We start from the raw sequence: 12572 nt of genomic DNA on the forward strand, positions 1-12572 counted from the left end.
GGGGGGAGATGGAGAGTGGAGGAAAATGGAGGGTGAGGGGAGGTGGAGGGTGGAGGAGGGGGTTGGAAGGTGGGGGGTGTAGTGAGAGCAGGTGGAGTGTCAGGGGAGATGGAGAGTGTGGGGAAAGGGAGGGTGAGGGGAGGTGGAGGGTGGGGGGAGAGAGTCAGCAGCACTGCTTCCCACCCATCTCTGAAGGGCTGGCCTTGGCAGTGGCTGCCTGCTCTTTTGAGACTCCCTCCTCCTGTCATAGTTCCCACTGGGTCCTGGAGAGCCTGATTCCCTTTCTCCTTTAAACCGAGGGATGGTAGTGGCTGCCTGCAGTTTTCAGCCCCAGGACACTTCACCTTGACCACTTTCCCACAAGTCTGCCCACAGCCTTGTGAACAGTCTCTTATTAAACTCTGGAACTACCATCTGTTCTCTGCTGAAACCCTGACCACAGTCCCCAAGGACCTCCTAATCCTCTGATTACCTGGACATATTTCTGTTCTTTTCTTCTGCATCTGCTGTGGACACTTCTGCATTTACAAGTCTCTCCTCCCTGGCTTTCCCCTTCTCCCTCTCACTGGGACTGCCCACCCCTTGCAGTTCTATGGGTCGTCTTCACCACATGTCCCTGTGCATGCTGCTCAGTTCTGGGCCATTCTCTCTTCGCTCTTTATTCTCGCTGGGGATGATCTTAACCATGGCTTTAACTTAGGGAAAGAAACTAACCCTTACCCAGTATGTCTATGAGTGAATATCAGGGCTTTATCCATTATTCATTTGCATATTGAATATTTATTGAGTGTCTGCCATGTGGCAGGACCATTCTGGGGCTGAGAATATGTTATCTTTTTGACTCTTCACAACAAAATATGTACTATTGTAACTGAGGGCCCTCCAGGACCAGTTCAACTAAACCCATCTTATCAATAGAGTGATAAAGAGTTGTCTTTCAGGAACTGAGAGTCCTCCTTTGTCCAGTTCAGGCCGATTGAGACCACTAATCCATCCACTGGGCCTGCGCAAATGCTTGATAAGTGACCTTTTTGACATCAAGGAGCTAAAAACTCCACCCTCAGATCATATTAACACCACCATTTTGTGAATATGTGTCCCATGAACAGCCATGAAACTTGACTACGCTGGCGCAGATCATCAATTACCTCACTTCTCCTTACCTCCAATCATCTATCTCCACACTTCAGACCACCTTGTCCTTCATCCCATAAATTGTGCACCAAGCCCTGGATTGGGGAGACAGATCTGAGAGCATATGCTCCTGACTCCTTGCAGATCAATATAGCAATAAAGCTGTCTTCTTTTCCCAAAAGCTGATGTTGTAATAACTGGCTTTTTTTTTATGTGCATCAGGCATGAGGACTCTAATTCTGTGCAGTAACACTATTGTCTCTCTTTTATAGATGAGGATTCTGAGCCTCCGAGAAGTTAAACAATGTGCCCAAGGCAGTGCTGTGACTGAAATCTACTTCCCTTCCTGCAAAACCCCGGCTCTTCCTCCTGTGTTGCAGTGACAATCAAGCACCTCTTCTTTTACATCATTGAACTTGAATTGAACTCAGCAAAACCTTTACATATTCTAAAAACAACATAGTCTGACTTCAGGGGTTTGAGCTGAAGTGGAAGAAATTTTTTTGCTAACTCATTCATCAGAGACATTTGCCTTACTCAGACTTTGAGCCTCTCTTTGCTCTGTAATTCACTGTGATTCTAAAAATTACCTCTGGCTCCCCAAATGCTCTATTTTAGAATCTGGTATCCTGACAATACAGATTAATTTAAAGTCAGAGCAGTAGGATTTATTCGAGAGATTTCTGCTCAGAATAGAAATTAGAAATAGGAGTAATGATTTGCATTTTCTTTTGCCCTAAAAGAAGATACAGCTAAGCCTTTTCCCAGGTATAGGGCCGGGGCAACCCTGTACTGCAGGCTGGGAAGCTCAATCATCATTATTATTCAATTATTGCAACCACATTGAAAGGAACAGAGGAGAGATGCCTAGAGTGTGGAGCCTCCGTATGGATCAAGCTTGACTTTTGGAATTCAATAGACCTGGTCTCAAAACCTAGCTGAGTGATCTTAGGCAAGTTACACCACTTCTCTGAGCCTTAGTTTCCTCAGCTGTAATGTGGGAATAACAGAGCTGAGTAAATGGGATGCCTATAGTTAGCAATGCTTGGTGACTCAGGTCCTAAAACCTTGGCCAGCTTTTGGTAGATACTGCAACTGTCACTTTGGAGAAGACTTGAATTACTCTGGAGAGCGGGGATCACTCCATTGGGCCCCCACCCCATACCCTTTGGAAAGCAGAGTGCTGAGATGAACCTTCCAGAACTTGCAGAAGGAGCTCTGGACCTTCTAAGAAGGAAGGGACTAAGGCCCTAACCTCTTGTCCCCAGGAATCAAGTTCAGAATCCTCTTCTAGAAGGTCCAGGAGGACCCTAAGCTGGGGCAGGGTGATAAAGACCCTGAAATAAACTTACCAATAGCGTAGAAAGAAGTATGGCCTGGGAGTGGCGGTGGGAGCTGCCCACAGCCTTAAGTTAGTGAAGAACACAGAGTCCAGGTGTCTCTTGGTCCCTGAGGAGGCTGTCCTGCTTTCTACCTGTCCCTACCCAGCCCTCCTGAGGGTAGAGGTGGACTTTAGAGGAAGCAGCTCAGAAGAATAACCTAAAAGAGGGCCCCGTCTAGTTTGGGGTGAAATTCTTTTGACTGAGTTTTAGCATGACGAGGTGGAAGCAAGCAGGACTGCCTGGGAGCCCCCTCCCCTACTATAAGCAAACAGAGATTCCTGGACAAGGGGGAACAGGTGGGGGTAGCACTTTGCTGCTGGGGTGAGGGTGGGAGATTGGACTCCCTGCTGGTCAGGGTGATTGGGCTGACAGCATAATATTTTGGTATACTACTGGTAATGCCAGTTACCAGTTACAAATATAAAGCTCTAAGCATAGTGCCTGGCACATAGTAGGTTATCAGGAAATGGTGGGTAGCGATGAGATTGTTATATTATTACTAAGAGAGATCTTGATGGGGCAAAGAATGAACCATTTCAGCTGAGGGAATAAGGGAGCGGGGAGGGACACCTTCCTGCATTCCATTACCTTTGCTAGGTGTTGGCCCTCCGGTGGCTGTCACCCCGGGCAGGGGTGGAAATGGTCTGCAGAATTTTCTCTATACTTTTCTTCTAATTGCTGACACCCTGTTTCATCACCCAGATGTTTGGTTGAGAGAGGTTAGGTATCGTCCAACTTCTCAAAGTATAATCTTTAGAGTCTTAGAATCTTGGAAGGAAGCTAGAAACCATCTACCAGTGGTTATCAAGCATTGGAAAGCAGTAAAGCCTTTTTTCCTTCTTGAGTTTTATATGACATCCTGATATGTAAATCAAATAAAGTGGAATTTTGCTAATAAGATACCTCTTTAAGTTGAATGTATTTTATTGACTTATGTTAGCATCAATCAACAAGAATAGTAAGGCTATTTTGAAAAATCCAAAAACTCATTATGGTTATGGAAGCTGGCTTCAATCTTCTACCAGATTTATTTAGCATTCATACAATTCAAATCAAAATGCAAATTGAATCTCAGAAGTACTCCATGATATTCAACTTACCTTTAATCCAGCTCATTGTATTAGTCATGGCCCCAACAGGAAATAGTTTGCACTCTCAAATTAGGATGCTTCCAGGAGAGTTTAAACTTATTAAAGCATCTACAAAAGCAGCATCGGCAGGGCTGGCAAATCACACAGGATGGTGTAATATCCCAGGGCTAGTAACAGTGAGGTTGCGACCACCAGTGGACGTGAGGGGCAAGCAGAGGGCACAGTTACCAAAAGCTGCGAGGAGATGAGTATAGACTGCTCCCAGCCACCTTCACCGAACTTTCCCAGGATGCGTTCTCATCTCCTCTGCCAATTGCACCCCTTCTCCATGGTTGCCACCTGTCCTCATATTGTTGGGTGCCTTCTTCATTTTATTGATGTTGTGTCCATCTTTTAAAAAGCTATTTACTCTGTCATGGTTGGCTGGGGTGTGTAAACACAAACTGTGTGTTTTTCTTTCACAGACTGGTTTGGGCACTTGGGTAACCTTGGTATCCCAGCCAACTGAGGGGTCATCTGAACTTCTCTCCTTCTCTTCTCTTCTGGAAGGGTAGCTCAGCTTCCTTTTTGCAGTTTTTCAGATTAAACAGCACCAATTTGTGGCCTGAGAAAGGCTGGTTCTTGTCTGTGTAGTTAACACATCTGCAGCTGTGCACGGTTGTAATAGGACTGTGCCATCCAGGGACCTTGTTTTAACGTAGAACACTATGTAACTTCCCTCACTGTCTAGGATTATAATGTAGTACCGCAATAAACCACTTAAATTTAAATGGACTGGACCACTAAACTATTCTCTTGTAGAGAACAATTCAGCACTATATAAGGAGGTCTCTGGGAGATAATCTGAGAGTGTTCTAGAAGATCTCCTACACAAGGCGTGACCATAAATTATTCCTGTAGGGTGAACTTCCAAGACCAGCATCATTCCAATGCTGCAGTCCTCTCCGTGATCTAGCCTGTAATAAAGTCACACAGTGCAACGGTATCACAAAAGGCCGAGCAGTGTTCCACAGTCACAGCAGGAATACCAGGAGAATCAGGGTCTTAACGCATATTGCTGTGGCTGAAATAGGCTTCCTTGCTTACATACGCCAGGGAAGGAAAAGACTGCCGAAGTCTGGATATCTGCTGTAAAATACACATGCATTCTCTCACTTGATTTAAAGATAATAATAATAATAATATAGACCTTTTTAATACAATTAACACGAGACTCTTTTTGCTGATTCATTAATCAATCTTCATTGCTATCTGTGACATCTAAAGTCTCATGTGATTCTGATGAATGCATATAAATGAGGGATTCTACACTATCATTAGCCAGCTCTGGTGGTCTGTGGTTAAGATTCGGGGCTCTCACCACCATGGCTGGTTCATTTCCAGTTTCCCAACCAGGGAACCACACCACCTGTCTGTGGGTTGTCACACTGTGGTGGCTGTGTTGCTGTGATGCTGAAAGCTATGCCACCAGTACTTCAAATACCAGCAGGGCCACCCACGGTGGACAGCTTTCAGCGGAGCTTCCAGACCAAGACAGACTAGGAAGAAGGAACTGGCCACCCGCTTATGGAAAAATTGGCCATGAAAACCCTATGAGTTGCAGCAGAGCACTGTCTGATACAGCGCCGGAAGGTGAGAGGATGGTGCAAAACGACCGGACAGGGTTCCGCTCTGCTGTACACAAGGTTGCTAGGAGTTGGAATTGACTCAACAGCACTAATGACAACATACTATAATTACGTCTATATTTTAGATATCTTTTATTTATTTTCCTCTGCTAAGACCCTTAAGTAAATGCCTTATTCATCCTTAAAGACATACACTTTCTTTCTCATCTTTTCCAAATTAGCAAATGTTACACAGTACATTGCTAAGAGGAGGTTTGACCTATCTGTTCAGCCAAGCTGTAATTTTATTAACAGGATTAGAATTTAGAAATAGATTTTTAATTGTTTGGCACATATTAATAGTTCAGTAATATTTTTTCTTAAAAAGGCAGATTTCCTGGCTAGTGAGTGGCCTCTCTAGCCCAGCTGACTTTTTTAAAAAACTCAAAAAAAATAAGCCTTCCATTTTAGATTAGTTTTAGATTTACAGAAGATAGTTCAGAGTTCTCATATATCCGACCCTCAATTTCCCCTATTTATTAACATCCTTTTTTTTTATAATTTTATTTATTTATTTTTTCCCCCCAAAGCCCCAGTAGATAGTTGTATGTCATAGCTGCACATCCTTCTAGTTGCTGTATGTGGGATGTGGCCTCAGCATGGCCGGAGAAGCGGTGCGTGGGTCTGCGCCCACACGAACCTGGGCCACCAGCAGCGGAGCGCGTGCACTTAACCGCTAAGCCACCAGGCCGGCCCCCCTATTATTAACATCTTACATTAGTATGATACAATTGTAACAATTGACAAACTGATATTGATACATTAACTAAAATCCGTACTTTATTCAGATTTCCTTAGTTTTTACCTAATGCCTCTTTTTTTGTAGGATGCGATCCAGGACACCACATTACATTTAGTCATCATGTCTCCTTAAGCTTCTCTTGGTTGTGACAGATTTTCCTTGTTTTTGATGACCTTGACAGTTTTGAGGAGTACTGGTCAGATATTTTGCAGAATTGGGATTGTAATGTTGTTCTCATGATTAGACTAGGGTTATGGGTTTTTGGGAGGAAGACCACAGAGGTAAAGTGCTATTCTCATCATATCAAGAGTCCATATTATCAAAACGATTTATGATTGTTGATGTTGACCTTGATCACCTGGCTGGGGTGGTGTTTATCGGATTTCTCTACTGTAAAGTTACTCTTTTCTCCCCTCTCCATACTGCACTCTTTGGAAGGAAATCACTGTGCACAGCCCACACTTAAGGAGTAAGAGTGGGCTGGCCCTGTGGCTTAGTGGTTAAGTGCGTGTGCTCCGCTGCTGGTGGCCCGGGTTCGGATCCCGGACATGCACCAACGCACCGCTTCTCCTGCCATGCTGAGGCCGCCTCCCACATACAGCAACTAGAAGGATGTGCAACTATGACATACAACTATCTACTGGGGCTTTGGGGGAAAAAATAAATAAATAAAGTTAAAAAAAAAAAAAGGAGTAGGACTAATGCTCCCATTTTATCTACAAAAATTATTTGGCATTCTTCTGCATGGGAGATTTGTCTCCTGTCATTCACTCATTCATTGGTTTATTCAATCCCTTATTTATACCAGTATGGACTCCTAGATATTTATTTTATATTTGGGTTATACTAAAAAAACTACTTTACTTATATTATTGCTCAAATTGTTCTAGCTTTGGCAGTTGAGAGCTCTTTCTGTGGCTCCCAAGTCCTTTTGACATACCCCCATCACTGTAGAGGTTTTTTTTTTTTAATCACTTTCTTACCTTCTGCGCTGCAAGATGCTCCAGAATCATCCTGTATAATCCCTGACCCAGTCCTAGAATCAGTCATTCTTCCGAGGGGTCATGGCTCCTTTTATTGGAAAATGGTATTAGAAACCAAGAGCTGGGCACTGGGGGTGCTCATTGCTACTGAGGTGTTGTTGCTTCTAGGTCCTCTCAGCTGACAGATTGAGGAAATACATTTTTTCATACTAACCTGTGTTTATATACATTTCTATAAATATTTCTGTATGTAGCCATCTGTTTCTATATTAAGCTAAACATGACTTCATACTGATGTCTCCAACTCTAATCCATTACCACATGGATCGTTCTAGTCTCCTCTCCTTGCTTCTCTGTAACTTCTGACTCCAACAGAGAGACACCTGGCTCCCACCACCCACCATCCATTTACTTAATTGTTCAAGTCTTGTATATGTGTATAGTGGTTTCAGAACTGTTAGCTCATACCCCCATATAAAACAAGTTTTCAACTAAAATACAGTATTTGTGTACAGTTCCTTTTGCCTTTAGTCTTAGATTCTATTCATTTCTAAATTATTTAGGTAACCACCTTTTTCTTCCACCTCCTTCAGTGAAGTTGTTTCATACATTTATAATACAGTTAGATTCTTTTGTCACATTTCCCAATCCTTCCTGGAATACTCTGTCCACCTAAATGAGTATTAAAATTTGTGTATGTTAAGGTTTACTCTTTGTGTTGTAAAGTCCTACTGATTTTGGTAAATGTGAAGTACCATGCATCCACCATTATAATAACATATAGAATAGTTCTACTGCCCTAAAAAATCTGCTGTATTTCATCTGTTCAATACTCTCCACTCCCCTGAAACCCAACAACCATGGTTCTGTGTACTGCCTCTATAGTTTTTGCCTTATCCAGAATTTCATATAAATATGATTACATAGTCTATTTAGACTGGCTTCTTTCACTTGGCACTATGTATTTAAGATGCATTCACTACTTTGTGTGGCTCAACAGCTCATTTCTTTTTATTGCTAAATAGTATTCCATTGTATGGATGTACCACAGTTGGTCTATTCATTCATCTATTGAAGGACATTTTGGTTGTCTCCAGTTTTTGGCAATTATGAGTAAAGCTACTTATAAATATTCATGTGCAGATTTTCATGTGGGCATAAACTTTCAGATCAGTTAGGTAAAAACCTAGGAGTGTGATGATAGATTGTATGGTAAGACTATGTTTGCCTTTGTAAGAAATTGCCAAACTGTCTTCCAAAGTGGCCGTACAGTTTGTTTTCCCAACAGCAATGAATGAGAGTTCCTGTTGCTCTACAATCGTGCCAGAAATTGGTGGTGTCAGTGTTTCAGATTTCAGCCATTCTAATAGATGTATAATGCCAGACTGTTTTTTTTCTTTTTTCGGTATGTATAATTGAACCTCCCTTAACTGGTCTCCACTTAATGGTCTTGACTTCCACTTAAGAGACTCACAAATTAACCAACATTTAAACAGGCTTTAAACCACAGAGACTGTTCCCTGGTGAGATACTCTCTTGCTCACCTATGCACTTAGGCCCCCACCTATAGAGATTAGTGCTTACCAAGGATCAGTAGTGTTTGTTTCTGTACATGTTTATGCCAGATATATTTGTTGTTGTAATTATGTAATCTATTAAAGTATTATATAAACTGATAAAACATAAGGGTCAAATGAAAGAGAGTTGTCTTTTTTTTTTTTGATGAAAACTTAATTGAATGGTTTAGGAAAGACTTAAAGGCAAGTGACTAAAAAAATGTTGTTGAATTAGGTGTTGGTAAGGCAACTATTAATAATTGGGGGATAATTGTAAACATCTACACTCAGATTCTCTACTCAGATTTCTTCTTGTGGCCCTTAAAGTTACTCAGATCGGAAAACATAGATGATGATCAGAGATTTGGTTTAAAAACGAGAGAGGTGACTGGAAAATCAAGTCACAGGCCTAAATTCAAAGATGCATTTGACTGAACTGCATGATCTGCAGTGCCAGGAGTTTTACAGTAAGTGATGGAAGGCTCGGGTGTTGGAGAAAACGAGATGGCATCTAAATTTTGGGCATTATTCATGTGGAGAAATTATCTACCAATCAACCTCTTGCTCAAAAATTATATTTTAAATTAAAATTAAAATGTAAGATATATACGTATTCTGTTTATTTATTTATTTTTACTTTTATTTTTTTGTGAGGAAGATCAGCCCGGAGCTAACATCTATTGCCAATCCTCCTCCTTTTTTCCCCCTTTTCTCCCCAAAGCCCCAGTAGATAGTTGTATATCATAGTTGCACATCCTTCTAGTTGCTGTATGTGGGATGCGGCCTCAGCATGGCCGGACAAGCGGTGCGTCGGTGTGTGCCTGGGATCCGAACCCGGGCTGCCAGTAGCAGAGTGTGTGCACTTAACAGCTAAGCCACGGGGCTGGCCCCTATACGTATTCTTTTTAAAAGATTTATTTCCACCTTTTTTTTGTTTAAAAACAATTCACCAAGCAACTACCAGTCTCCATTGTGTTGGAAAATAGAATTTTTACAGTAAATGAATTTTTTTAATCTATAAGTAGGGTAATGGGGTAGGCATAGGAATGTAATGTAAAATTTTAAATGTCAATGCTTAAAGACCAGAGCTATAGATGAAATCTGTCCAATTGAAAACTCTAATGTGCCCAGAGACCTGAAGGCACTATTTTTTCACTATTTGTCTGTATGACTTTATAATGGAAATGAACGTTGTCTTTTCAAATACAATCTTGTCTTGCTGGAGTGGTGAGTTTGAGTGGACCCTGTGCATGAATGCAGCATGACAGAGGGGGCTTATCTGCTTTGGGCTGCTTTAGTCTAATTTTGGTCTTTCAGATACCAAGATCATGTTGGAAAAGATGGTATATCAACTATTAGTCATTTTACTATAAATCTACTAGAATTAACAGTATTAATCTAACTAGGATTTATGTAATTTTTGTCTTTTTTAACTTTCTGAATTTTCAAAAATTTCGAAAGTGAGAATTTTGATTTCAGAAGTCTCAGAAAATGTTATTAAAATAATAAATAATAACCTTTACAGATTTAGAAATGCTTTACTATTTGCAAAGGGCTTGCGTAACTGCCATCTCCAATGACTGTCACAACCACCTCCCTGCTCTCTGTGATTTGTCTGCTTTCTGGGAGACTTTAGTTTCTGGCTTTTAGTCTCCTCTCCCCATTAAGCCCTGCTCCTCAGTTCTCCAACCTCCTCACATCCAGAGACCTTCACCTCCACTCCAGCTCTGTCACTCTATTCTGCCATTGAATCTTAATCAATTATGGGTCAGAGACACTTTTGAAACTTAGATGAAAGCTATGAATCATCTCTCAGGAACAAAACCATCTTTTAGCCAGCACATGGCATTCTGCATTCAGTTTCAAGGGGTTCGCAGAGCCCGTAGAGCCCATCCGTTCTCTCTTCCCTAGCCTGGAACTTCTCTAACTCTGAGATCTCATTGGCTAACCTATCACTTTTTTTTTTTTTTAAATTTTTATTTTATTTTATTTATTTATTTTTTTGAGGAAGATCAGCCCTGAGCTAACATCAATGCTAATCCTCCTCTTTTTGCTGAGGAAGACCAGCCCTGAGCTAACATCTATTGCCAATCCTCCGCCTTTTTTTTCCCCCAAAGCCCCAGCAGGTAGTTGTATGTCATAGTTGCACATCCTTCTAGTTGCTGTATGTGGGACACGGCCTCAGCATGGCCGGAGAAGCAGTGCGCCGGGATCCGAACCCGGGCAGCCGGTAGCGGAGCGTGTGCACTTAACCACTAAGCCGGATTGGGAGTCAAGATGGCGGCGTAGGCAGACTCTGAACTCACCTCCTCCCGTGGACACAGCCAATTTACAACTACTCGTGGAAAAATTACCCCTGAGACAGAACTGAAAACTGTCTCAGGTTTTGGAAGGTGGAGCAAACCTCCTATGTGGGTCTTTGAGAAGTACAAGTACAAGAAGTACAAGTCTTCTGTGGCTGAGAAGCCCTGCCGCCCACAGGTCCACACACACAGTCAACACAGTCCTGCCCCGTGTGAGGAACTCCTGCAACAACGGACAATCCTAACTGGGGTAGAAGAGGCAGAGACTCCCTTCTGGAGAGGAAAACGCCACCTTCACAAGCCGCCAGCTTCACGGCCGCCGGGAGCAGCTCACAGGTGCGCAGCCTCGCTGGAGGCGCGGGGCCCTGAGCCGGGGAGCGCCCCCGCTGTGGGCATTTTGTGGACCCAGCACAATTGAGACCAGCAGCATAATATCTGACTTTGCCGGCTACTAAAGCATTGGGTAGCACCCCCAGAAAACTCGGTTCACAAAGAAACTAAAACTGGCTCTTAAAGGGCCCGCGCACAAACTCACCCGTTCCAGAAAGCATCCTAAAATCACCAGAAAGAAAGGTGCACAGTGCTTCGGTGACAAGAGACTCACCTAATAGGCCCTGAGTGCATCTCGGTGAGGGGTGAGACCTCTCCAGGGACTGGGACATTGGCGGCGGCCATTGTTGTGGCCTGGAGTGAGCGTGCTGACACAGACGCCATTGGAGTTCTCCCTGAGACCTGCTAGCCCAGGGTCTGCTCCACCCACTAGAGCACCGATTTAATCCAGCTCAGCCAGGGCAGGCAGCCCACCCTAGAGACTAGCCCCACCCAACAACAAGCCCTCAGGCAACGTGTGGGCCTGCATAGATTGGTGACTGGATTCTCTGCAGCCTGGCAACTGAGCTGACTTGAGCGGGGCAGGGTGTGCACAAGGAGCGGGTGGAGAGTGTGGGGCGGCGGGAGAGTGTGTGGGGCTCCCGCCGTGGAGAGACTGGGTCCACTTGGGGAGGTCGGGGCACTCACACGGGGCAGGACTGTGTTGACTGTGTGTGTGGACCTGTGGGCGGCAGGGCTTCTCAGCCACAGAAGACTTGTACTTCTCAAAGACCCACATAGGAGGTTTGCTCCACCTTCCAAAACCTGAAACAATTGGGTGCTCCTGTGCCTGAGGCCAGCCCCACCCAGCTGCAATCCTCAGAGAGCTGACAAGAGACCTAATAGGCTAGAGGCTTACAGCAATTGTAAGGCCCTGAGCCTAACAACCTGCCAGGGTGGGGGCCTACTCACTTAAAAGAAATACTGCAACACAAATGTGGTATTAGAACTTGCAGCCAACTGTGCTGGGGCTCCCCACAGCTGATAAAGAGACTGAAGGGCCCACAACAACTACAAGCATCTGAGCATTACAACAGCTGGCCAGGAGCATAACTCAGCCTCCCTGGGCGCCTACAGGGAGAGCAAACAGGCCACAGCAGAAGGATACACGTAGCCCACATAGGGGTCACCCCTGGAACATTGAGAACTGAGGGAAGCACACTGGAAGCCTCCTAAGCCATCACTTACATAAGGTCACCTATCCAAGAGCAGGAGACGTAGCTGACCTACCCAATACGTAGACACAAGCACAGGGAAAGAGGCAAAATGAAGAGGCAAAAGAATACATTCCAAGTAAGGGAACAGGACAAAACCCCAGAAAAGGAACTTAGTGAAACAGAAATGA

General features: G+C 43.7%; 1 long non-coding RNA gene across 4 annotated transcripts in view; it reads right to left on the reverse strand.

The window, feature by feature from the left end:
* Window positions 1-11704, reverse strand: part of LOC147916059 (uncharacterized) — a 68642-nt gene extending 56938 nt beyond the window's left edge. The window contains exons 1-3 of one of the 4 annotated variants that reach the window (XR_015553381.1): window positions 11463-11525; window positions 7000-7087; window positions 3617-4735 (exon numbers count right to left, since the gene is read on the reverse strand). This is a non-coding gene — a long non-coding RNA (uncharacterized LOC147916059). Of the gene's footprint in view, window positions 1-84; window positions 4736-6999; window positions 7088-11462 lie in introns of those variants that run through there. The other 3 variants (XR_015553379.1, XR_015553380.1, XR_015553378.1) reach the window with 3 other exon arrangements.
* Window positions 11705-12572: the final 868 nt, after the last annotated feature.

Source organism: Ceratotherium simum, chromosome 10 (assembly GCF_057802395.1).
Source record: "Ceratotherium simum simum isolate JZ-2026a chromosome 10, ASM5780239v1, whole genome shotgun sequence".
In the NCBI taxonomy this organism is placed as follows: domain Eukaryota; kingdom Metazoa; phylum Chordata; class Mammalia; order Perissodactyla; family Rhinocerotidae; genus Ceratotherium; species Ceratotherium simum.